Here is a 24842-nt window from a genome sequence, read left to right as displayed (position 1 = left end):
TTACTAAAGAACTAATAGTGATGGGGCCAGACTGTAATCAAACAATGTCAGCTGACAGGGTTGGGCTGCAGCACACAAAGGAAATAAAATTATCCTTTCTCCAGCAATTTAGTGTGCTTTAAAAAGCCAAGTCTCCAACTCTTTCCTAAATTTGAGCAGCATCGAGATGGCCTTAATGAATACATATATGTTGAGTTAGGTCCTGAGTGAGCAGAAGGAAAACGGCTATTGTCTTGTTTTTCTGTTTTACACTTCTTAGTCTGCAGTCTCATTGTGTCCTGGCAGCGGATGCACTGAGAACTACCAGAGACTGTGAACTTGTCTGCAAGGTGAACGGTGTGTTGGTTGTGATAGCTTTTTAAATAATGCAGCTGGTTTTGAAGATGGTGCAGGCCAGCAAAGAGAGACAATTGCGCTCCATTAGGATGGAGATAATGTTATACTATTTGTTCAGGGACTCAAAAAGACAGGATGCAAATGTGTAGGATGCCTCTAAAGGGTGCACGTGTGGAAGTTGGGAATTCATGAACAGGGCATCACTACCATCCGGATAAACGACTAAAAGGGCTTGAACAGCAGTTTAAAATTCGCATTATGAGAGAAATAGTTTGATTTTGTTTAGAAGAAAGAGCTAATAGCAGGCTGTCTTTGTTTTGTTTTCGGCAAAGTGCTCCTTGAAGGAGAGGCTGGTGTCTAGGCTGAATTCAAATGATTTGCATTCAATAAGAGTTTGGAGCTCGAAGCTGTCAAAGATCACCCCCTTGAGCCAGGTTTGTATTGCATCTTGTTTGTTGTCTTAGCAAACGACAGAAATTCTGTTTTGGTTGTGTCGAGCTTCAGGTAGGAGCAAGATATCCAGGTCTGGAATGTATGAGTGCAGTGCTGAGGTGGATACATCTCAGAATGATTGTGTCTCATAGGCCCATAGCCCTCCTAAATGTTGAAACCAAGATATCAATTAAATGACTAGCCAAAGGTTTGGGGTGATTGCCAACACAAATCGTGCCACCTGATAAATCGGAATTTATACCGAACAGGAGCACTTGCCTGAACATCAGGAGATTGGATGGGTGTATGCCATTTAGTGCAAGAGCAACAGAACTCACATCAGTCTCATCATTAGATGCCAAAAAGTTGTTAGATTTCTTGAAACTGAACAATATTTTTGTATAACATTTATATGTATCTTAATATTAAACAAACAGAGCAGTTTGTACAGTTGCATGAGACAAATGAGGTTGCTGCCATTGCCAAGCATTTCTACACAATTCTATTTGAAATAACATTTTAGCTCCTGCATGCCTTCACATTTTAATGTTTATTCAGTTGCTTGATCTAGTACCACACAATACATAAAACTCCACCAGTCTAACAAACAACTGGGAGATAGTCAACCATGCTCGTTTTATTCGAATACATACTGCTTTGTTACAGTACAGTCATGATTTCAGGGGACCCATTCGAGGGTGGGGCCAGTCATTTGCAGACATGCTGCATCCCAGGGTATTGCAACCCCTGTCCTAGTTCACCCGGTACAGTAGTTTAATTCCACTCTCATGCCTTTAGGTGTCCCTGCTGTATTAAAAACCCTTCCTCTTAGAATAAGTGATGGAGCTCCCTGTTCTGCCTTCCTCAGTGTTCTTCAGTACTGCTAGTGTCAGCCTGTTCCCAAAACAATAGTAGTACCTCCTCCCACCCCTGGGTGGGTTCGCATTTGCCCACACATTTATGGTTTTCCATACGCATTGTTTCCAATTCTATCAAGGCCCAATATGTTGCTTCTCTGGCCCATTTCTCTAAGCGGAAAGCTGTTGGGGACAATGGGGACATAGTGTCCCTATTCAGTGATAAAGAAAAGTAAAAGGAAATTGTTGTCAACTTTCTTCTTCGTGGGAGTAAGTAGACTTACGAGGCAACTCTGCGGATTCAATTAGACTGTCTTTCCCCCTAGTTTGTGGGTAATTGTGTCCCAATAACACGGCACCACAGGGCTTGGACATGTCAAATGATAGAAATCTGCTTCTTACATGGCATATCTAGGTCAGTGGGTACTAACTAGATGATAAATTAGTCCCAAACTCCTAGGGGTAAGGTATGTCTTGTGGAGAAGTAAAACGTTTATAATTTAAACTTGGCATTTCTGGAAACATGTCAGTACCCTAATGCAACTTCTTAGTTCCCATCGCTGAATTCTTGATCCAGATCACATGTCCATTTATCTCTCAGACTGGCAAGGTTTCTGTTCAAGTCACTGTGAATTGCATTGCAGATTTAGGTGATTGCTTTCCTGCCGTTTCCTGTGGTCAATATCACATGTAACGTGCAATATTTCTTGGTTGTGTCATTATCATGGGTTCCATTTTTTTATGCATTGCACCAATGTAACTGCCATGTGCCAGGAGTAAACCTGCTGGTTCATTGTATATGCTTTTAACCTCTGCAAATGTTTTCAGTGTCTTAACTTCATATGGATCTCCTACCGTAACTAAGTCATATCACTTCCATCTGAGTGTTCTAAGCTCAATCTCATAACTTAAAGCTTTGCTGGGTAAACTGGGAGGGTATATACCTTGACACCCACATCTGCATTTGAATTTCCGCCACCTTTGTATTACAACTAATAATGAACTTGGCTCACACTTTCATTGTGTGCCCATGGTGGTGATCGGGTCTTCTAAGTGTGCTGGCCTAACTGGGAACCCTTACGTCTTAGCCCTGTTATGTGTAAGGCCAGATAAATAACTTAATTTGTCCAATATTGTGAATGCATCCCCAAGATCGTTCAAAACATCACTGCCCTGTAATGATACAATATGGTCTGTTCCTGGTAATGTTGATGCCTAGTAGACTGCGCTCTCTCTGCGAAACTCGTTTGCCAGAGGTTCCACTACAAGAACAACAGAGGGGAAAGAGGATGTAGTGTACATAGGGAAAAGTTTGCATAATACATTGTGACGTGAAAGGGTTAACTAGCTTAGGCAGTCTTGTTGAGTGGAAATGCATGCAGAAAACCCATACAGTGTTGAACTTGTGAAGCTTGTTTTTTTTTTTTTTTTTACATTCCACATTGTTTTTAACATCTCACACGTGTTCAAGACAGTCTTCTTATCGTACTAGGCTGCACCAAGTGTATGACGCTTGTTTTTAATGTTCTTAGATCATTGCTATCTTATTTACCACATACCATTGAGGCTGTGCTTACACCAAGAGAACTTGGGAATAAGATTGATGGCTACCAGAAAGAATGGAATGGTCAACACTGATAACAATGCCAGAACCTGAGAGAAGCGAATAGACTATTGTAGAATATTGCATAAGTCAGCTTTTAGTGTATAAAAAGGCCCAGGCGCCAAAGTTTGGGGAAGCCCGAAGACAGAGTCCTTCATAACTGCCATCACCCTTCAAATCGAACCTTCCCACCGTGTTCGAGGGAGGGAGAGGAGAATATTCGGAAAGGGCTTACCAGTGTTAAGTTTCAGGGGTGAAGGACCAGATTCTAACGCTTTATCATGACCTATGTAAGTGTTACGCTGTTTTAGATTCACTGCATTGTGAATGATTACTGTTTGTTTCTCATGTTATTTTTGTGCTAGCACTGTGCTATAAATACACATGCCACTCTAGTCTTGTTTATGCAACCATTCTGCTGCGTTAGTATTTCCATCATATTCCTTCTTGCGTCTCTGATTAACTGCATTGCAACTGATTGCAGACCGTATGTTTTACTACCATTGAGTTAGTAGTGTACTGTACACCTGATTGTGACCATTGGGTTCAGTATCCAGGGTGAAAGGTTGGATTCTCCTGTGTTGGTCTAAGTGAAATATTCACTGTTGTGCCTTAATTCACTGCATCATGATGGATTACAGCATCTACCTCTAACCATGCTGCTAATGTATACATATATAGATTCCTGCAACTAGTCTGCTGTTTGACCACCATTGCCAATATATGCTTGTGCTAGTGTTTCACTAAAGTAACACTGCATTAGCTACATGTGTCTTACTCCTCACTGAGTGTCCTTGTTGATTTGTATCTGATTAACAGTACTCAGATTGGTTGTCAGTAGCCAATCCAAGACAGAGGACAATGCTGTCTCGTGCCATTTTGGATTGTATTGCGGTTTGATATGTTCACTGCCTTCATTCTGGCAAGTGGGTATGTGTGTAATATTTTAGTATGTAATATTTTGGTCCACTTGATAATTGTGACCCAGATAACCATTTTTCCCAGGACAGTGGTTAAATATGTCCAACAGACCATATCAAAGGCCTTTTGAAGGTCCACTAAGATCACTATGAGGTTTGCGCTCCCCTCTGTGTTGGAACCTATGACATACAGAAGCAGTCTGATGTCGGAAGATATATTTTGACCCAGCCGAAATCCGCTCTGATCATGGTTGACTAGTCATGGCAGCATTCTTAGGAGGCAAAAGTCTATGATTTTAAGGATTTTGTGATTGATAGCTATTGGAGGGAGACTGGGGAAATCTTTGGGCATGTGGTGGCCAGAGCCTGAGATTTAGACCCTAAACTGATACCCCTGGATATCATAAATGAGTAAACTGGCCAGCATCATAACTGCACCCTGATTGCAATGGATTTCCTTGTTGCCAAACGAGACATAGCTCAGCACTGGCGAAACAAAAACGCCCCAACAATCACTGAATGTATTAGGGGCACAAACTATTGTGCACACATCAAGGGACTTGTGTATAAGACAAGGGGAGTGCATAAAAAGCTCAGTAAGATATGGGTTTTACGGCTGAACCCCTTTGACACAGAACCACAGCAATTAGTAAATGTTTGTCAGAGTTACATTTATTATATGTGCTGTTTAATGCAGGAATGATGATTATTTCTATTCTGATGTCATCCTCTTTGTGCGTGCTACATATGTTATGTGCTTGATGTTTTTGAAAAATTGCTAAAACCAATAAACTTAAGTTTAAAAAAGGAGGGTACTCAAATGAACCTTCAAATAGACTAAAGAGAAGCTACAAATCCCTTGAACACACATTACAACACTGCAGTGGGCCCTTGTCAAGGAAATGGTTCAGGTAGATATGTCCAGGGCATACTAGAGACCAAGTAACACCTTAGTGGCTATAAATCGCTATTAGGCACAGCAGAGCAATGTGGCAGCTTTTAATTCATTACTATGGGAACGTTTTCCAATTACAAATGGGCTTCAGGTTTAAAAGCTATTGTTTGTAAAAGCAGGAGAGGCAGTAAAGCAGCTTGCTAATGCCTGCAAAACTCCTTGCTGGGAGCACAGACAAATGCAGACTAGTTCAAGTATCAAGTTAAGGACCCTGAGCCCAGTAAAGAGGCAACCGACAGTGCCGTTTAACAGTAGCTTTTTACTTGGGCAAGGAATAGGGAAAAACAATGTTCCACTCCTATAAAAAAAGAAATAATATTTGCACCTGTACATATTACAGAAAGGTTTTTGCACCAATGGAAAAAAGGAAAAATATGTTTTCATGCCATTGCTAAACAGATACATTGGGTCAAACAAAAAAGTAGTCAAAGTATCAGTGGAGATTTCATCATCTGCCTGGATGTACTTTTCCTACTTTATGGTATTCACCTATGTTTCCAGGACCAAGCCTGGAAACCTGTCCTAGGCTTAAGTTTCCCAGTGCAGTACTCAGAAGGTCTGGAGACCAACTGCAGGACTCTATTCCCACTTTGCAGGGTTCTCCATAGCAGAGAAGTTCACACTTGGTAATAGGATTCTCCAAAAGACTATGGAACATAGTAAAGGGCTTTCAGAGGAGCAAGCCTTGGAGTATAAAGAAAATATATCTTCCAAGCCCGGATTCTATCATAAACCTCCGCGGGCTTCCCTTCTGAGCCAACAGGTCAGTGATTCCAGCACAGGGCAGAACGTGGCAAGGATTGAAGGCAGCCACACCTTTTTCCACCCCTCCTGCCCAGTCCCTTTGGCCCAATAAAAGGCCGGGGTAAAACTCTTATCTTCAAACCTCACTATCTGGTACGTATAAACAACCAAGGCAAGCAGTTCTGGGGCAGGGACCAATTGCTTAAGGACTGCTATTGTAAAAGACTACTCCACTGAGTCTAAAGTTTTGTCTTCATCAAAGGAGAGGACTGTGCTGCTCAGCAAGTGTATTTGCAGATCTTAAACAACATAGTAACCCGCATAGTTGAAAGCTAGTAGATCTATTGGGCTTAACCCCTTATTTGGCCAGGTGTTTCGATAATCCTTGTGCCCAATAGCCTGACTAAGCTTGAACCAATGTATACTCTACTTACTCTGGCTAGTAAGTGTAACTGTTGCAGTGGTTTGATCCCTCATTCATCAACAACGTGCTTCAGTGATTGTTGTAGCAGACTTCAAGATTGCAGCAGCCCACTAGTAATCTAAGCAAGTGCCACAGCTTGACCACTAAATGTTCTAGCTGCACCAGTACCTGCCTGCCAACGCACCACTGTACGTTCATGACTAACTGGACAATAAGGAGCAAAAACACAGCATCAATACAAAAAGAGCATGCAAATAAAATGTCACCACTTTTTGGTGCTTGTATAATAGAGCAAACGGTAGATGCACCAGGTGAAAGTAGGCAGCAACAGATTTTGCCATATTTCATTCTTTTCTCATTTTTGTAATTTGAAAGATGGGATGATCTTTGAGGCAAAGTCATTTTGTTCCATTTTTAATCACATTATTAGAGAAAGAAGTGCCAAATAAGTTTTCCCTATATTTTGTGAGAAAACAAAGCGTGCTTTTGCACACATAACCTGATATTTATGGCCGATATTTAGGGTTTAGGAAAAACTGGTTTGAATCTGAACAGATCCTCTGGCACAATGGACGCTCCCTCTGGGGTTATATGCCTTTTCTAGTTACCAGATGGCGTTTCTATTTCAGAGTATCTTTATTAAAAAAAGAGGAAAACTCTTTCTGGAAATAAGCTTATAAGAGGTACTACTGGCGTGCTCTTGGAAGTTGTGGCCCATTGCATAGACTTTCTGTCCCTGCTGTGAAGGGCAGTATTGATAAAATGGTCTCCCCTTTCCCGTTTTTTATGCGTCACGCAGAATGCTCTGTTTCAAATACCAGAAATGTTATTTTCAGAAACGTTATTTACTAGATATGACCAAATGCTTTGCAGTGGGAGAGATGTAAGCTGAATATAGCTCTAACCTTTGTCGACAGGGGAAGAAAGTAATGGATCTGGAGGGTCTGCTCCCCAGACACAACTGGTGGTCCTAAACAACTAAGTTTTTAAGCAACTGGATGAATCATCTTTGAATTTGCATAGGTATCCAATGGGCAGGAAAGGATGCCCCTGACCTGCATAAGAGGTAGAGTCCTGAAGCACCTGTCAGCATCTACCAGGACAGTGGTGCAGTCAGGAAGAGGACACGTTTGGCTACTGGCTGAAAAAACATTGCCACTTTGGAGACCCCACCATCGTAGATTATGGTTCTGGGTGGTCTAAGGGCACTGGATGGATTCCAGAGCTGGGATTTAATTGGATCTCAAAGGTGAAAAATGTATGATAAGTGCATTGGATCCAACTGAATGAGAGTATTCAAGAGACATTTTACCGATACGATTCTCACCAGTTTATACTATATCCAAATTAGGACATGTGATGCACAAATTTATGGTTGAACTACAAGATGTTCAGGAACACCCGTCACTCGCCCAAGAAGAACAAAAGGTATTGACTGGACCAAAGACTAGGAAAGTAATCTCAAACACTGGACAATAGTAAATAACTCATGGCTTGGGGGGGACGTGGAACAAATGGCAAAATAATGATAGACAAGTAAGGGGAGAGAATGTGGTTTAGTGCCAGAGCCCTGCCTCTGGAACTGGGGAATCAGGTTAGAGTCTCAACATCCTGGGATTCTGGGCAAATTACTCAATCCCCCTGTCCATAAAAAATTGAATGTGAACATGTGTAATTTAACTGGTGTTCATGTTAAGTGCTACAATACCTACAGGTCGTGGTTGTGATATATAAAACTGCAAAAAAGAAAAAGAAAATGCTGAAAGCCAAAAGCCAAAATCCAAAATCCAAAAGCCAAAATCTTTTCAATGAAGGTAGCTATTCATTTTGCTTTCTGACTGGTTCAGCTTAAAATAATGTACAGAATATACTGAACAAGGGCTCGAATTACCAAAATAGGTAGGTTAAATCATGCCAAGTGCGTCACAGCATGTGGGGGAGAAGGCACCTTTATTCACACACTATGGACATACCCTGTGACTGAGGGTTTCTGGGCGGGAATTACAGGTTTTCTTGATGCAGTGTTGAGACTCCCCCTTTGGTTATACTGGTGAAAACTGCCCTAATGAGCGCTGGAGAAACAAACTCCTACAGAAATTAGACAAACTATTTTGAGACCTTGGTCTCATAGGGGTAAGTCGGGATACTGCCCATCAATAGGGTAGTCACCTCCACCCTTCGATGAAGGAGTGTATTTGCAACATGGATTGGTGTATGCTGGCGGAGAGGGCCCTGCATGCAAGCCAAGGGTATCCAAGGAAATTCACAAAGATCTGGTGTGGCTGGTTAGAATACCATGAACTCCCCCACCCACATGACAATATATACATTGAAGATACCGAGATGTCTGTGGGACTATTCCCAGGATGGCATTTTGAGCATCATAGTACCCCTAAGGCTGAAGCCAATACTGTGAAAAAAGTAGCTGTGGAGAGCTTCAGAACTAAGGTTACCATTTTGGCCACCATACTCAAGCCCTCATCCTGTATGCTGAGGATTCAGTTGCATCTTCGCCTTTAACCAGCTCATGCCAACGTCTACGAACTTCCCCCATGGCCTCAACAATGCAATCATAGCCATGCATGTGAGATGATACTGCTCTGGGAGGCGAGAGGGAGGTAGCACGCAGGTCAAGCTCAGCAGACTGAGGCCCTTGTTGACTTTACAATGAATCAACCATATTAGAAAGGAAACTTTTTCCCATGGAACATTTTTCCACTGAGATGTTATACAATATTCCAAGCCAAAATTACATTGTCAGTTACTTCAAAAGGTTTTAGCTATTTTTAGGCTTTTGAGAACATGTGCAGTTTTTGTTTCTTTTTTAAATCGTGTCTTGATCTTTACTTTACATTGGAATAATTAAATGCTGCTCTTAAAAAAGAATGATTATAGGGTTAACATGTATGAGCTACTTTTAAAGTAACCATTTTTATTAATTTATTTTCAAATACCTTGCTTTATAGTCTCTCTCTCTCTAATATATAGTGTTGCAGGGTGCTCTTTACTGGAGCTGCTCTCCACCTCAACTGGGGATCTACCCAGAGTTCTCTCTTTTGTTTTGCATAACTTATGTGTTACTCTAACCCTGAAAGGGATTTGTTTTGACTTATACTGGTTGCTCCCTTGTGTGTGGACAAAGCTAAACCCCTCTGAAGAGATGTAATGACATAGAAACACATGTCAGGGGTTGCTTTTGCTTATTCCAGGTTGGCTTGAGTGGTATTTAAAACAATCCCAAGCTGTAATACTGTGCCTGGAGTGGTGAAAGGCTTTTATCATTTTACAGATTAGCAAGAAGGGCACAGAGCCAATCCTATGCTTAAAGATTTTGCTGCACAAATGGCAAAAGACTTTGTCATTTTCTTGCTCGGCATGGATGGCGCTGTGCTAATCCTATGCTTAAAAACTTTGCAAGAAAACGGACATTTGAGGTGAGCAAATCCTGAGTGTCGCTGGTGTTGCAGGGTGCTCTTTACTGGAGCTGCCCTCCACCTATATTGGGGAATTCTCTCTTTTGTTTTGCATAATTTATGTGTCACTAATATATATGATCTCTTGCTTTTTTGAGAAAGACAGGTACGAGAATTGCTTCATTTTCATGTGCTGAAAGCAAGATAACAAACAGCTCATTATTAGTATTTATGGCCACTCAAAGGGGGCTGTCTAAGAGGATGGCTTACTGTCAGATGTAACTTGTTAACTCCCATTGTTGTTATCAATATATTGGGTTTATCTGGGTTAGCCATTGTGAATGTATTGTGTTGGAAGCCCAATGGGTTTAGGTTCAGCATCTTCCAGTAAACATGATTGTGTCCATGAATTAAGAGTATACTTAGAAAACGGTACCCTCAGCCCCCAAGGTTATACTTTATCTGGAATGTGATAAGACAAAGAAATGCACAGAACAGAAGTGCCTGGTATGTTTGTCCACCAGTTCATTATGTGTTTTTTGTTGGTTTGAACCATGCTTAAAAGAGCTTACTTTTAAGGGCTGCACAGCAAAAGACCGAAACGTAACATTATGTTGACTCACTTATTTATTTATTTTTTAAACCAATTCGCTGCTGGGAATATAACGGTTACGTCCTCAGATATGGTGGTCGTGGGCTGAGGACAGAACCGTTACATCCTCTGCACACGACCACCAAATACCTCTGCTGTTCACAGCAGAGGGATTTCTTTTTTCCGAGGACAGCTTCGGATGCTGGGAAAGTGCTTACCCTGCTCCCGAAGCTGTTCTTAGTTTTCACTGAAATGACGATCAGTGCGTATGGCCCCGTTGATGTCATTTCAGTGAAAACGAAAGTGAGATGTGTCATTCGGCTCATTTCACTTTCACTGTCAGTGCTCATGAGGCTATTTCAGCCCCCCAAAACACCAAGGCAGACAGGAGAGGTATCATTGGAAAGGGGAGAAACTACCCGTTCCAATGGTACCCTTCGCTAGTGAATCTCTACTTGGGGATTACCGCAAGTGGGTGATCATCAAGCAGAGATCCACCCAGTAGACACCAGGGAGGGTGGCAGGGGTGCGGCCCCTTGGGCAAGGTCTTGTGCTCCCCCTGTTGTTTTTGGCCATATTCAGTCTTTCTTCCCCCTGTCCGAGGGGGTAGAAAGCCTACTAGGAACCAGGGATTAATTTGTTATATACATATAGGGGTGGGGGCTGCCCTGAATGGGCCTTGTAACCACCCCTCTCAAAAATCAACACAGTCTTTCTGCCCCTGGGGAGGAAGAATGCCCACTAAGCACCAGGGATTTTTTTATTTCATATATATCTAGGGGTGTGGGGGGATGCCCAGAAAAGGCATTGTAATGCACTCACGCCTCCCAAAAATTGGCAGAGAGTTTCTGCCCCCCATGTCGAGCAGATGGTGACAACAGCACTTGATCTGCCACCCGAGAGGCAAAAAGCCCACTAGGCACCAAGGATTATATATTTTTTTAATTCATCTGGGGATGGGGGCTGCCCAGACTGAGCGTTTGTAGGAATGTAGCTTCTTTCTAGCATGGTTACCCCTACTTTTGGCCTGTTTGTGAGTCTGTGTCAGTGTGTTTTTACTGTGTCACTGGGATCCTGCTAGCCAGGACCCCAGTGTTCATAGTTTGTGGCCTAATATGTATGCCTGTTTAGTGCCTAACTGTGTCATTGAGGCTCTGCTAACCAGAACCTCAGTGCTTATGCTCTCTCTGCTTTTAAATGTGTCACTGTAGGCCAGTGACTTCATTTACCAATTTAAATTGGCACACTGGAACCCCCTTATAAGTCCCTAGTATATGGTACCTAGGTACCCAGGGTATTGGGGTTCCAGGAGATCCATATGGGCTGCAGCATTTCTTTTGCCACCCTTAGGGAGCTCAGACAAACCCTTACACAGGACTGCCATTGCAGCCTGCGTGAAATAGAACACACACTATTTAACAGCCATTTTCACTGCAATTAAGTAACTTATAAGTCATCTATATGTCTATCCTTCACTTGCTGAAGGTTAGGTGCAAAGTTACTAAGTGTGAGGCCACACTTGCATTAGCAAAGGTGCCCCCACATAGTTCAGGGCCATTTCCCCGGACTTTGTGAGTGCAGGAACACCATTACACACGTGCACTACATATAGGTTAATACCTATATGTAGCTTCACAATGGTAACTCCGAATGTGGCCATGTAACATGTCTAAGATCATGAGATTGTCCCCCCATTCCAAATTTGGTATTGGGAAGCCAATTCCATGCATCCTGGGGGCTCCACCATGGACCCCCAGTACTACCAAACCGGCTCTCTGAGGCTTGCAATGCAGCTACAGCTGCTGCCACCTCACAGACAGGGTTCTGCCCTCCTAGGGCCTGGGCAGCCCAGTCCCAGGAAGGCAGAACAAAGCATTTCCTCTGAGAACAGGGTGTTACACCCTCTCCCTTTGGAAATAGGTGTTACAGGCTGGGGAGGGGTAGCCTCCCCCAGCCTCTGGAAATGCTTTGAAGGGCACAGATGGTGCCTTCCTTGCATAAACCAGTCTACATCGGTTCAGGGACCCCTTTTCCCCTGTTCTGGCAGGAAACCGGACAAAGGAAAGGGGAGTGACCACTCTCCTGGCCATCAGCACCCCAGGGGTGGTGCCCAGAGCTCCTCCAGTGCGTCCCAGAATTCAGCCATCTTGCTTTGCAAGGTGTGGGGGCACTCTGGAGGGCTCCGAGTGGCCAGTGCCAGCAGGTGACGTCAGAGACTCCTCCTGAAAGGTCCATACTTGATAAGGTAGCCAATCCCCCTCTCAGGGCTATCTAGGGTCTCTCCTATGGGTTCTCTTCAGATTCTGCTTGCAAGGTTCCTTCCGGAATGCCCCGCAACAACTTCAGCATCCTCTGACCTCGGATCAACCGCAGCCTGCTCCAAGAAACGCTGTAACTGCAACAAAGTGTCTACAAGAGACACTTTTCTTCAGCAACCTCAGCTCCAAGTCAGCAACTGCAACAGTTTCCACGGCGTGCTTGCTCTGGGGACTCCCTGTCTTCATCCTGCACCAGAAGGACCGAAGAAATCTCCTGTGGAGTGACGGAGTCACTCCCCTGCTCCAAGCAGGCACCTTCCAAGGCGACAACCGGTAACCTGGGACTCCTCTCACGGCGACGAGCGTGCTCCTAAGGACCCAGAGGGTGGACATCATCGACAGACTGCTGACGTTGCCTTCCCCGAGAACGACGGTACCCCTGTATTTTGTGTCTTCTTCGCCTCTCGAGGCCTCCGTGCACAATTCCTTCATGCACGGCCTGGCCCAGGTCCCCAGCACTCCACCCTGCGACACTCAACTCGCTGAGTTGTTCTCCGGCAGCATGGGACTTTCTTTTGTTGTGCTGCATCAACCGCGTTTTGCACCTCCTTTGAACCCAGATCCTGCGGCTTCTGGGTGTGCTGGCTGGCATCCTGAGGGCTCTCTAAAGTGCTGAGAGCCACCTCTTCCTTCTCACAAAGAGTTGAGGCCCCCAGGTCCCTCCTGGATCCATCCAGCGCCATTTTGATGAAAAAAGCATTTTTGCCGTAGCCAAGGCTTGTTGGCGCCTTCCAACACGAAATCTCATCTGCAACGATCTTCACGCCGTGGGACTTCTTTTGTATCATGCAGGAACCCGCTTGCATCTTACTAGGGTGCATTTCTGCAGTCTTCAACTAACCAGGGACTCAGGGTTAGCAAGGGCCCCTGTCCTTCCTGGAACTTCTTTAAACTTCTGGACTTGGTCCCCTTCCTTTGCAGGTCTTCAGGTCCAATAATCCAGAAGTTGTTCTTTTGCAGACTTGGTTGGGTGTTGCAAAATCCCAAAAACGAGGTGAAGTGTGTCCTAAGGAAACTTGCAGTACTTTACTCCTGCTTTTCTGGGCTCTGGGGTGGGGTAATCTACTTACCTTGACTGTATTCTTACTCTCCCAGCGATTCTGCACACACTACACTTGTCTAGGGGGGAATTAGTGTTTCACATTCCACTTTTTTAGTATATGGTTTGTGTTGTCCCTAGACCTATTTCCTCCCATTGTATTCTATAGGATCTCCTACTATTTGCATTGTTCTATGACTATTTACTTGTCTAATTTTGGTGTCTAATGTATATATTGTGTATAATACTTACCTCCAGAAGGAGTATTGTCTCTAAGATATTTTTGGTACTGTGTCACCCAAATAAATACCTTTATTTTTGGTAGCCCTGAGTATTGTCTTTACTTGTGTAGGAGTACAGTGTAACTATAAGTGGTATTGCATGAGCTTTGAGTGTCTCCTAGTTCAGCCTAAGCTGCTCAGCTATAGTTACCTCTATCAGCCTAAGCTGCTAGAACACTACTACTAATAAGGGATAACTGGAGTTGGTATAAGGTGTAAGTACCCAAGGTACCCACTACAAACCAGGCCAGCCTCCTACAGCATTGCAATGCCCCTACCACTTCCCCCCCAAAAAAATCGCCACAGTCTTTCTGCCCCCCATAGGGGACAGATGCGAGCAATAGCCAGTGATCTGCCCACCTGAGGGGGGCAGAAAGCCCACTCGGCACCAAGGGCTACTTTTTTTGTCTTTTATTCATGAGGGCTGCCCACAGCCATGCCCGGACTCCAAAATAAATGAGGACAAACCTTTCTTGACCTCTGCTCTCCCCTGTTTGTTGAGGCTCTTGCTTCTCCTACTGGGGCTGCAACAGACTGCAAGAGGCTCATCCGGACCCCAGAGAGCCCTTTGCCAGGGCCACAAAATCTGCAGACCATGTGAGGATAGCCCATATTAGGCAGTGTGATCAGAACATGTGGTGTTTGGCATTGGCGGAGGGGGCCTACTGGAGGAAAGTATTTCTGGGCCCCTCTCTTTGGACTTGTCAACAAGGACATATCGCAGATATTTATGCGCACGGAATGTTTTAAACATGGTGTCTGGGCCAGATGTGGAGCCTCTCCCATGAAAGGACACACTCTGCGTGATCCTGTGGTCACAGCTTCATTGGACACGACGGGGGCAAGCAACTGACTGTGCATGACCTACGACTGGCTTGAGGGGGTCCTGCTGAGTGTCCAGCTGTGTCTGGCCCTTGCATTGGCGGTGTGAAGAGCGTCCTCTCAACCCCCCTGGTTCTCTGCCTGCACCTAAACTCTTTGGTTGGCTCACCCTCCAGGCTCAACATGGTATGAGACAAACCCCCTGGTTCTGCATCACAACAGAAACAAATTGACAAATTCACTAATCAGCCAGCTATAGTGGACGATACCAGTGCGACAGGAGGAGCCATCCCTTCAGCAGAGGGTCTATAAACCTCATCCATCCTACATGAGATCCAAGATCTTAAGGACACAATGGAGGGCAAAAAGGGAGAACTAAAAGTAGATCTGGCACTAATATGGCAAGAACTAGGGAATGCTGCACACAGGGTCATGGCGGGTTGGAGAGTAGGGTAACGAGACTGAAGAAGCAGTCAAATCCCAGGAGTTCTGTCTGTCAACCCTGCAACGCCTGGTATGACAACTGAAAGGTCAAGTGGAAGATGCTGAGGGCAGACCGAAGTGCAACAATCTAAGCATCGTGGGCATCCCAGAGAGGGTGGAGGCGGCAGAGCCCACCTCCTTCATATACGTCTGGTTAAAGAGCTGGGTCCCAGCGACAGAGTTCTCCACTTGTTTCATAATCAAGAGGGTGCACAGAGCATTGACTGTGAGGCCCCCGGTGGGTGCCTCACCTTGCCCTTGTGCTTAACTATGCAGCTAGAGTTGCTATCCTCCATGCACCACATAAAGCAGGATCATTGACATTTCAATCCTCACCTGTGATGATCCTACCAGACTATACACTTAAAGTCCAACAACCACATCATTTCTTCAAAGAGGCTAAGCAAAAACTCAAGAGCCATGGACATCAGATACATGCTCCTCTTCCTGATTGTTGAAGGATGTCTTCCAGGATAAGATCTTTTCCTCAATTCGCCTGAGGCGGCTTTGGACTGTATTAAAGAGTGCTCCACTCTGCACAAAGGAGGGTCCACTTCGTAAAAGTGAGGTGGGTATAAGGGGATGGGCGAGGAGCTGTGGGAGCTCCAGGTGAGGTGGCATACTGCTGTGCAGAAGAAGCAGCGTCACCTGGATTGCAGAGCTCGTTCTATTGGTCCGGAGAGCTCCCAAGGCACAAAGGCATTTCGACTGCGAAGGAGAAGTCGCCCCTGGAAGCTGTGTCCAGTGAGCTTCCACCAACCATGCCAGTCCCTGTGTAATAACTCAGATCCCCAGCAGGACAGAAGCCTGTACTAATGTGAAGAGGGCACAATGGGCCTCCGCACTGTTCACCACACTAAGCCTAATATCGCTTATTTTTCTTTAGTGAGTTAAGATTAGTTTTGTAGTGGAGTCTTCCTTTGAGGTAGATGGGGTGGGGGCCGCAGCCCACCGCTACTCTCTACTTTTATACACAATATATCCCTGATAGACATGTGGCGACCACATCACTGACTGCTTGAGGATATTCTTCTTACTCCAGGGCCCATAGATCCTTTTCCTACCTTGACCAGTTTGTCATTCTTCAACGAGATGGCCACCGGGTATTTGATGTACCTGATGTCCGCAACCTGGCGAGGAGTCTTTTGGATCACTCACTGGTGGCGTTGGACCTGGCCTGGGGCCTGGGACACTCTGGAGGGGAACGGCAACTGAACCATTGGTGCCTTCAGGGCTAAGAATTTCAAGAGACCTGCCAAGGGTTTCTTCTTGAGAACCAGGATTCTGTGTCATCCCCAGGAGTCCTCTAGGAGGCTTTTAAGGCCACCCTTGGAGGGTGACATCATTAGCTTTTGCAGATGAGGACGCACGCTCAGTGAAAGGTGGAGGACCTCAAGGCGCAAGCACTAGACTTCGAGCGACAATACGTCGCTACAATGGACAAGGTCCTTCTCCACTTCTCACTTTAAACACAAACTTTGCAAAGAGAAGCTCACACAGGAGGCTTGCAAGGCATTACTAGCCACCCAAAGCTGTATCTACCAATGAATCAATAAGACCAGTAGAACACTACACTAGCTCTGTATGCAGAGGGTTGCTAGTGCCCACGTTGCGTTCCTAGTGACTGATTCTGGGCTTCGAAAAACAGACAGGGAGTCCATAGCAAACCTACTATGAGGATTTATAAAGCTCTGAACTTGCAGGCCCTCAGGTGGATCTCCAGTAATTCCTAGTGGACATACCAGTGCTGCGCCTTTCTCTGACAGACTGTGACTCCTTAGAGGCAGAGCTCACATGTGAAGAACTAGGAGCAGCCTTTGTGCAACTTTGTGCGGGCAAAACGCCCAGACCCAACGGATACCCAGGGGAAGTTTAGAGTGTGCTCTGGCCTGAGGCAGGACCACTGTTATTAAAAACTTTTAATGAGGACTTAACAAAAGGCAAACTACCTCGGGATCTCAGGTTAGCAGAAATAGTGGTGATGCTAAAGCTGGGCTTCATTGACACATGTTGCGAGGGCTTTCGTCCAATCTCCTTACTAAATTCAGAGGTCAACATATAGGCTAAGATACTTGCTACCAGTGTTGTAGTTGTATAGCCATTTTAGTGATATCTTTGGGCAAGTTATTTTAGCAACTAGGCCCGCTGCTTGTGCCCTTTAGCCTAGTAACACTTTATTCTGCTTAATTTTATTATTTCAGAATAGGCCACATTTGTGGTGTTGTTTTATCTAGTTGTTCTTTCGCCTAGGAAAGCATTGCGTTTCTTAGCTAGAAATTATTTTCACTTTGTGCTTTCCTCAAGGCTGTAGCAAGATAGGGGTGCCGGCACAAGTGGTACACAGCATGTCTTACATTCACAGAATCACACACATCCAACACGTCTCTGTCCCATGCATGGTAGAGGGAGATTTCAGCCAGATAACCACAACTGCATGCTAATTGACTTTGTTAAAGCTGCTTGCTGAGACCACTGGTTTCCTGGCCTACGTGCGGATGGTGTCTCTGTAGACAACAGGCTTCCTTGCTCGGGTAAGGGGGATGATGTTTTCCCACTGAAGAATCCTGAAGGGCGGATTAGAGCTTATCCTGCTGTTCTCTAACATAGCTTAGGTAGGAATAGCATATAGTGTGCATAGTGACAGTATGGTGGGACTTTGCCTGTGTTTCACTTTTTTGTCACCATTTTGCTTCTAGTATGTTTCATCACTCTAATTATTGCAATTCATGCCATTTTATCTAAGACGCAGCTGATTCAATAAGTCTTATTAAACCATCTCTGCCTCGGTCGGTCTCTAAATGTGTAAGACTAATATAACTGAGAGAAAAGGATGAGATCTGATCCACCACGATTTCCTTGAGAGGGATTATGGCATGCGCTCGGTTGCCACTAATCATCTCTGCTCTTGGGTGGAGATGAGGTGCTGTTGGCTGGCCAAAAACGCATTAGGCCGACAATTGTCACATGGTGTGGGACTGGACTCAGTTCCCCACAATTCAGGTGATGCTTCCGCCCAAATCCAGCAGCCTCATTGGGATAATGAGACCCTACGCGACATGGATCCCCCTGAGTATCTCTGTCTCATTACGTGCTAAAGGCACCTCAATACTATATACGGAGACATTCGTGGTATTGAGAGTTTTTTTCTCAGCTAAGTAGGTAGTACCTATCCGATGCTGTAGGTTGTTCAAGTTTGAGCCTTAAAAAGATCTATCCCTATGTGGTGTCCTTATCGCTGAATATGTAGATCTACCATGACGAACCAACAACGGGTAGCAATTGCATTAAACATGCAACCTCCCCTCACTGCTCATTTGCTAGCAAATGGCCTCACAGCCTGGGGAGGGGGGCTTTAACATTTGTAGTTCAGGCTCATCCAGCCTACAGAACAGGAACATTCTACTTTTGGGTCACCTTTCCAGCAGTTGATGGGAACACGAACACATTTCATCATTACACACCTCCTAACATACCTGCACAATACAGAGCTTACACATACTTAGAGACATCTCTATCTTTTCAAGACTATCATAACTGGCTTGATGGCGGCCTACCACACATAATATTACATGTTAGGTTAGGTCCTCTGGGCAATGATGGTCCTTTCTGGCCTTCATTGGCCACATATACACTGCATCCTGATGCAGCCACCTTGGCGGTAGCTGAGGTTCACTGCTTGTACGTTGAGCTTATAGCAATATTCAGACTGTTAGTACAGTTCGTAATGCAAACATTAAATACTAACCCAGCAAGTGCTGCCCCAGCGCACCCACACGCAGTCACACCAGACATTAACCCTGCAACTGTGCATTCGATCATGGGAAAAGTCCCCGCCGAACAGGAGGAAATTCCGTTTTGGTTAGCTCAAAAAATGAATGCCCTGGAAGCAGTTTTTCCCCATACAGGACCTCAGGATAAACAAAGAATACTCACTATTTGCTTGCCATTTGGGATGGTTCACATAGTAGACAACTATGGGACACGGTATTTGCCCCACTTTATACTACTGCACACGGTACACCAACACTTACCAATCTTCCAGAGGTGTTAAAACAAATTCAAGATGAATACAGGGCTGCCGTGGCCCTGGGTTTGGAGATGCAATTAATGGGCAACTTTGCCACTGTATCTTCAATAATATTAAGTAACCCTAGAGGGGAAGCAGTTGCACCAGCAGTGCGCATACAGCAGTGAGGCATTCCTGAAAAGGATCAAGAAAGCGAGCTGCCAAAGATTATCGCAACAACCTACTCTAGTATTGGTCAAGATAGTCTGGGAGCCAGACCTATTAAACCACAATTACAGGGTAAATCCAATAAGCACCTGACGGGTCTTAAAAAAAAAAAAAAACGCAGGATAAACAAAAACAAATACCTAAAAAAAGAAAGCATTTGGAGACCTCTCAAAACAGCTATAATCTTAGAAATAGAGATAATATAAAAACGCCTGATAGACATCAATATACTGGTACATGTCAATCTCGTTCCTTTCAGGACTCACCGAATAAATAGAATGAGCGAGGTAGCCAGTCAGAGCAGCGAACTGAGTACGTGAAAACGAGAAAGGAGTCACAATGCTTGTCAGACGTTTCTGTTAAGAAAGAAGAGAAACTTCCTCAACAAAAATTTCAATTTAAAAAGAAAAAAGTTGCTGCGATTTCTACACGAAATGCCAGTCAGGATGAGAGCTTTACTGAAGAACAGGAAGCGGGCACTGGCACTGCTAGACAGCACGGCAGGGACACAATTGTTTGCAGGAATCTTCAAAAGCATCTGGAGATGAAAGCGACTGATGATTTCTTACAAGTCAGGACTACGGACATGCGCAGCTTCACACCCGATAGGGTGTAAAAACTATAAATACAATTAGAAGGAGACATTGAGCGCACAATAGACACTATCTTTTGGGATCACATTGTTACCATTTATCTTGATGGCCACCAGAATTTGTCTGTAATCTCCCATAGGGGGAAGAGGTAATTGAACCCTCTTTCTCACCTCTGGTTCCCAGAGAGCTCAGGTAGGCTTACGCCATTGACTGTGCAAAGACGCAGGCACCCCCGTGTTATATCGCAATCATGTAGGATGGGATAAAGATTCCTCCTGACATATAATACCAATTAGATCCCAATCTCAACCCCAATACCCAATAAAGCATAAAGCTAGAACACCCGTAAGGGAACTACTCAAACAGCTAGAGTACCAGGGCATGGTTGAACCCTGTGTCTCACCAATGAACAACCCTTTGTTTCCTGTAGCTAAACCAGACCATTCATAAAGAATAGTCTTAGACTGCAGACATTTAAATAGTCAGGCACACACATTTGCCATTCAAAATGCACACACGCTATGTATCATCAGAACATTAGGGTATAGTAACAACATACAGTGGAGGGAAATTATGCCAGCAATGGTTAAATAAATCCTCACTGGATGCTGTTAAAGAACACCTCAGTACCCTATCCTGTCTAACAACAGAGACTTGCAGGATTTCCCGTTAGGCCCCAGAAGACAACCAAAAAAGCGCTTCTTATATGCAGTCTACAATGAAATTTGGAAACTTTCCCAACAAGAAGCTGATGCCCGGTTAAGGCAAATAGATCAGGAAAAATAACATAAAGAATTAGCCATTGTAGTTAATGGGATTAACACCTTGTCCGACCACATATACACTTTAAATAACATTGTTACTTCAGCAACAGACATTGTATAAAGTGATATGTCATTTTTACAACATGGACAGAGTCACCTAAGGTCCATTATGCAGTTGGATTGGACACTACAAACACTAAAATCAGGTTGTGTTCCCTGGCAAAATTTTGGCACGAGGGACATATTTTCTGCATTGAATTTGACGCAACAACAACAAATAATGGCTAAGAAGGAAGCGACTTATGTTATGCTACACATTGAGAAGTTAGAAAAGTTGCCTTTCACTGTGGCTGAAATACCATCTTCTGAATGGTTAATACATGGGATTATTAATCTGCCTATTTCAGCACTGCAATTCATGTCCTGCTTGAAACACATTCCAGTAGGTAGATATGAAAGGCTAGGAGGAATCTATAAGGTGTGGGAGCTTTCCTTTTCGCACAGATGTTTCAATGGCAGGAAAGAGGTCTTTCTTAGCGGCAGTACATGCAAGGCTTCTGTGAGCCATTCAATGGTTTGTAAGCAGCTGTCCTTGCACGGGCATGTAACACTTCAGCAGCAAACTTAGCTTGCTCTCTGAAGGGCGTTGCAGTCCCCTTGATTAGACCTGCATTCCAGGTGCTCTCTAATGGAAGCTATGTGCTTCTTAAAAGTGAGAGATGTTGTGAAATGCGAGCCGGAATAGCTTATGTCGTTTCAGTCTCCCAAATTGTCACCTGTTGGGGAATGTTCTTTTTCCTCCTACACAACAGACGAAAGTACCAGATATTTGGCCTCACATTGCTACTTCAAATGTGAATTTTGATAAGCTGAGCAGACTAAAGGCTTTATTGTTTAGAAATAAAAACATGTACCACAGACATCCGCAACAAGACCTATATGATCCAAGTGGTGAGGTCATGTGCAGTAATACAATCCCTTTTAAATCCAAACTTTGGTGAGCTTGTGGGATGAATTTTCAACACATCTAGTACTACTGGAATTTTACATTTCTTTAAGGTTGTTAGTTCGGGTTTCGTTCACACCTTCTCCTCTATATTTGGCTTAATACATTCAGCCATACACTCAGTATTTTCAGGGGATTTCAGATTACTTTGGCTATAATAGGTGGCATCTTGCTGTTGCTTTTTTTTTTTTTTTTTTCCCCGCAATGGCGGTCCTTTCACAGCAAGGATGACTGAAAGCGCTTCCACCAGAGTAACTGTGTCGTTAACACATGATGCAGTATTTCGGAGTACCACTCCTGGAAGAACTGGACCAATTACCAATTCCCGGTGAGCCAGACCTTCCAAAACAGGTCTGAATGACAGAAACCCCCCGGATCTCCTTCGACAAAATGCTGCTGTCCTGTCTTTGGTGGTGGGATAGCCACCCCAACATACTTCTCTACTATAGGGCTGCATACATTCTTATACTGAATGACTGGTGGTTTGAGAGGTTTGACAACCCAGCTTATGTGACTGAGGGGTGGACCATGGGCGGCAGCAACCTCCCACACTTGCTCTATGGGAGAGACATCCCACCCTCCTTACCAACTGCCACAACAGCGTTGCTGACAATATGGGGGAAGCGGCGAAATCCATAGGCTGGACAGGTAGGCTTACACTGGAGACTCCGTTATGGAGTGGGAACAGGCTCCCGCAGGTCGTGACTCTCCGGGGTTTCTCACCCTGGGACAACACAGGCATTTAATTGTTGGGCGATGGGCTTCATCATGGGTCCATGAAGTCTTTTAAAGACTTACAAACAGAATAACAAATGCACCGTACTGAGTTTTTTCAGTATGACCAGCTCAAACAGGCACTAATACCCCAAACCATTCCTGAATTTTCCCCCCGGAAGCTAAAATTGTACTTGCTATTATCAAAACACACAAACTTGATGCCATTTATCAAATGGCACTCCGTACCCAGCCTGACCTGCTGGCAGGTTTGAGGGACTTGTGGGAGCAGGACCTGGAAACACGGGAGGACGAGGACTGGATCAAGGCAGTGGCCAGCCCCAGGGAGGGGGTGATAGCCTCCCTGTTCCAATTAATTAATCTTGCTACATCGCACAAGTTACACTAGGGCACGCCAGTTCAAAATGGGATTTATTACAGAGGGAGTTGGCTACGGTGTGACGTCTCCAACAGTGATTTGGTACACACACTTTGGCACTGCCCTGCCTTTTCGCCCTTTTGGAGCAGGGTGCTGGGTATCTTGGAGAAAATACAGGGGTGGGGGATACCTAGAGACCCGAAATTAACTCTCTCACATATAACAGAAGGCACGGAGGGAAATAGGTACTAGAGGGCGTTGCTCTGGCTCAGCCTGATGATCACAAAGCGAGACATAGCACAAGCTTGGAAGAACTCGGAGGCCCAGTAAATGGGCCATGGGTATGGGTTTGGATTGCCGAATCAGTATGGCGAGAGGCTTCCCCCCAGAAACACCACATGCTATTGAGGGAGTGGGCCAGTCACAGAGCGATGAGGGATAACACTAGACTCTTGCCCAGCTACACCCCAGTCCTTCAAAGGTGATGCACGTTTTACAGGGTGGAATAAGATTGCTATGGGGAAGGAGGAGTCTCTGGGGCCGAGACGTGGGGTTGTTCTGTGTATTCTGCTGTCGTATGTCATGATATGTACAATCAATTCTTTCAATGATGTATAATGTTGTGTCTACACATTATCTTCGTATCTGTCTTGTACGACCCTGGGGAGATTTGTGGTTAAAATCAATAAAAAATAAATAAAATAAAAAATCCCCAAAAATATTGCCTTGCTTATATAGTACCCCTCCATTGTCTAGTGGGCAGTATCACCTAAGACTGTCTGTCATTTAGTTCCACCCTAACTCTTCTACCCAGGCCTACTGAAAGCACCATTTCAGCAAGGCTGTTGTTGACTTAAGCAAGATTTGTACAGCCTCTGCAGTAGTTTTTTTTTTTTAAGCTTGCCATGTGCATAGTGGCTTTTTACCTAACTGTATGGTGAAGGATCCAGTATCAGATCTGAGTATACTTGAGTATTTTATTGTCAACAAACACAAATTGTTGTTGTACCTTAGTCAAACTGGTTACGCACGCCCTTCTAAAACATGTACCCAATTTTCAATCATCACTCCACCAGCTACATATCTTTCAATCCCAGTATTGCTAGATGTCAGGGTTCCCAATTAATGGCAGTGGGCCCCAGACTCAAAGTGTAGAGCACATAACAGAGGAGGCAATGTTCTGGCTCTTTCAGCTTGCACATGCTACAGTGTTCACCCTGCTGGGGTACGGTTAATGAAATACCACTGCTGCTCTGTGTCTATCCTAGACAATTCCAGCAAAATTCCCAATTGCAATGTGAGGTAATAACAGGTGAAATTTAAATGCTGTGCCCCCACCTCATTGTGGTACATCGCCTATGGCAGGGCTATGCTGAGTTTCTTGTCTCCACCTATAAAATTAAAACATTTACACTGGATTTAACCCTATGTTCTATGGGCTATAAATATGGCCAGGACTTAGGAACTAAATATTTTTTTAGTAAGAGAGACATCTTATTCTGTTCAGTAGAAAGTCTTGTTATGCCATGTAAGTAGATCCAAACCAAATCTCCTTGAGGAGAGAGGGGTAAATTGCTAGAAAAAGGTGGTTGTGACCGGATGAATTCCCAGGTACTTGGTTAATGATGAGCTCCATCCAAAAGAAAAGTGATGCTCTAAGTCCTTCATAGTATGGGGTGGGATCTTATAATTAAAGGGCTAATTCTTTGACATATTAACTTTAAAGACTGCCGTCCATTGAAAATATTGGCGTTTCCTCAGGAAGATAGGCATAGAGGTAGCTGGATTGATCCCAAAGACAAAAATGTCATCAGCAAATATCGACAATTTAAAATGTCATTACAACATAAGATCATTAAAGGTTTATAGAACTTTGAATTATGGGTTCTAAATAAAGAGCAAACAGTAGAGGGATATGGGACCTCCTTCTAAT

General features: G+C 44.4%; 1 protein-coding gene across 8 annotated transcripts in view; it reads right to left on the bottom strand.

Annotated features, from left to right (window-relative positions):
• TMEM94 (transmembrane protein 94) overlaps window positions 1–24842 on the bottom strand; it is a 543968-nt gene that overhangs the window by 505153 nt on the left and 13973 nt on the right. For 5 of the 8 annotated variants that reach the window (XM_069200153.1, XM_069200147.1, XM_069200146.1 and 2 more), the window contains exon 2: window positions 19720–19809. The exons of the other annotated variants lie outside the window; for them this stretch is intronic. The gene's annotated coding sequence lies outside the window, so the exon portion shown is untranslated. The remainder of the gene's footprint in view (window positions 1–19719; window positions 19810–24842) is intronic. 8 annotated transcript variants of the gene reach the window in all.

The sequence above is a fragment of the Pleurodeles waltl genome, chromosome 7 (genome assembly GCF_031143425.1).
Source record: "Pleurodeles waltl isolate 20211129_DDA chromosome 7, aPleWal1.hap1.20221129, whole genome shotgun sequence".
Classification (NCBI taxonomy): Eukaryota; Metazoa; Chordata; class Amphibia; order Caudata; family Salamandridae; genus Pleurodeles; species Pleurodeles waltl.
Note: the sequence above shows the minus strand (reverse complement) of the source record. Positions and strands in the feature narration are given on the sequence as shown.